Source organism: Chrysoperla carnea, chromosome 3, assembly GCF_905475395.1.
Source record: "Chrysoperla carnea chromosome 3, inChrCarn1.1, whole genome shotgun sequence".
Lineage (NCBI taxonomy): Eukaryota > Metazoa > Arthropoda > Insecta > Neuroptera > Chrysopidae > Chrysoperla > Chrysoperla carnea.
This window is the reverse complement of record NC_058339.1, coordinates 52363896-52366969: the sequence shown is the minus strand read 5'-3', so window position 1 is coordinate 52366969 and position 3074 is coordinate 52363896.

The window sequence follows — 3074 nt, the reverse complement described above, 5'->3', positions numbered from 1 at the left end:
TTGTATATTTTTTCTTATTGAACTTAGGGTAAGGAATCCTTACTAAAGATTTACGACTCATCCTTACTAAGAATGAGTCGTGACTAACTGAGAGTGGTTGCGTTAAAACCGAGTGGTGGATTAGGATTACATTATCTTATTATAGAAATAAATCATATAAAAATTACAGCCATACTTAAATAATTTGAAGTATTTTAATTAATTGAAGTAATTTGAACTAGTGTTAAAAATTTATTTAGAAATTTTTTATTTTAATGCAAATTAATATGAATATATTACAAGTGATAAAAACTTCAATATTTCACAAACTCTCTTTATAAATAAACGAAAATTTCCTAGATATTTACAATGTATATCTTAAACATTCATAATTAACGAAGATCTAATAACGGCTGCAAGTATTACATCATCTATCTCAGACGTAGATAAATCTAACATCTTCATTTGACTAATTTTGGAGCGCGTCGTATGTATTATTGTCCTATAAATCCGATGCTCAATAACCTGCTTACAAAATCGGTTTCAGAAAGAGAAAATAAAATATAGATCTAAAATGTTATTTCGATGAATAGCACCTCCAAAGAATGTCTACGAGCTTGTTCCTACATTAGATGATCCTAATGACGGTCCACAATAAAGACAACTTAATTGAAGTTTCAAGTTCACTCTCTGAGGTCGATTGGTTATTGGGATAGTATAAGTAGTATAAGTGAGATAATTACTATGGATCTCATTGATCTTGCATAGGATCAAAAAGGAAGAAGAATCACCTGGTCCTTACAAGTGCTTGAGAAATTTTATAACACAATAGAATAAACAGTAAAAGAAAAGTACTAGTTGCAAGAAAATATGTTTTTAACATGGTATCAAGTAAATATTTTCTTGGTTTAAGAAAATATTTACTTGCTATACTTCAATTTATGTTCAGAATATATTTTTATTTATAAGAACATCAACAGCCTTGGAGTAAGCGCGCATACTTCAATCCATTAAATTTTGTATTGTGTACTTACTTGAATAAAAAGTCTTATGATATATAATTTATTAATGTTTATGTACTTTCCGCTTGATAAAAACTTGCTAGGATTGATCTCTTTCGAGCCAAATTTCTGACAACTTTCTGAGGCGAAATAAGCGTCTTTTTTAAAGTGAAACTCTGACAGACTTCAATTTTATAAGGTTTTCAGTCTATTTTTTCCGTAAAAACACAAACAAATTAAAAAACACAAAACTTGAAATTTCTTGGTTATTATTGTTTTAAAAAATTTGAACGAAATACTTTTTGCGATAAGTCATCATATAAACATTTCATCATAAAATATCAGTGGATATATTACTTAGCCTTAAAAGTTTTCGGCCTTTCTTTATGGATTATATCCAAGAATAAATACTGAAACTGGAAGTGTAAAATTTTAATATTAAACATGGATCCCGATCGATATTTCAACAGGTGTTTTATCATGAAATTTTTATAGCATAAAATATCTTACCATGAATTTGTTACCATAAATAAAATAAATGAAATAATGTAGTAAACATGGCGTAAGTTATTTCTTTGTGATACACATAGAGTAACACAAGTTAAAAAATAGTAGTAGTTCTTTGGCTAGTTAAATCTTTTTATATAACTATTATTTTTTTTTAGAAAAGAAAGCTATTTACTACTATACCATGCTACTTTGTAGTCAGTGAGATTTGTTGGCTGCCACTTGTAACTCCAATGTGGTCTCACAACTCTTTTCAAATAAAATACAGCAAAAACACATATTATATACATTATATACATTACTACATTCCATGTAACATTTTGACATTGATGGCTTTTCGAAAAACGTTCATTAATTCAAACATAATTCAAGTAGTAAAGGTAGTCTAGTTTAAAAAAAAAAATAGACAAACATAGACAAAGAACAGAAATTTCATTAATTTGAAATGAAAAGAGATAAATAATAATAATGTATTATAATATGGGATGGCGTAATATTTATGTTCGAGATATATTCATAACAGATCGCTTACATAATAATGATACACATATTTTTATTTTATTAATTGAAAAATCAAATTCTTAAACTACACTGGTGAACATAAAAAACGATTCCAAATTTTAAGCGAGTGGAATTAGGATAAAATCTTATGGTGCATTAATTGAAACAGACTTTTTACGGACGTTTGAATAACTTGTCACTCATTTTAACAGCTCTATTTAAAAAAATGTTATGCTAAAACTCAAATTAGAATAAGAGCGCATATGGTTGACGCATTGTTTATGTCAACAATTCTGTTTCTCGGCATCCATTTTGTATTTCCACGGCAATATTAAATTACGTTTATACCAGTAAAGTCTTAAACACCAAGCCAGATCCAATAATTTCTAAAATAAAATCAATTTTTAAGCCCGATCTTACATATATTAAATTTTGTTGAAATATATAACTTATTATGACTTTATTCCTACTCTATTATTTGTGACTTCATGGGTACGCTTAAAAATGCTAAAATATATTAATAAAAGATTAAAATTATTTTTTGTTAACTAAAACCAAAAAAATTCAAATCCAGTTCATTCGACTGCTAAGTAGATTTGAGATCCTATACGTTGGAAATTGTTCGATGCTTGGGTCTACAAAGTGGGTTAGATCTTGCGTCTACTGTTCGATTAAGGGTCCACATTGCCTTACGTACTGAGTTTTATAAAAATTTTATACCGGGTAATAATTGGAATGTCAGTAAAATTGTAGGATTTACGAAAAGAAAGTTGCGAAGGAAAATTTAGTATACATGCTAGTGTGAAAGAAAAAAAAACCGAAAACTCGAAATAATTAGCAAAGTCTTGAAGTTTAGTAAATATATTATGTGCAAAATCCTGTTGAAAATGTAGCACTACGTCTCGTAAAATGGCTAATATAGGTTAGGTTAGGTTAACCAAACCTAGATGATAACCGTTAGCCGTAATAAAATGCAAAAATGATAAAATACATTACCTTTTTCTAATCTGAAGCTCTATCTTCGTTTTCATTCAATGTTTTTAACATTGGCTATGTTTCAATAATGGCATGATGTTCAACACAGGG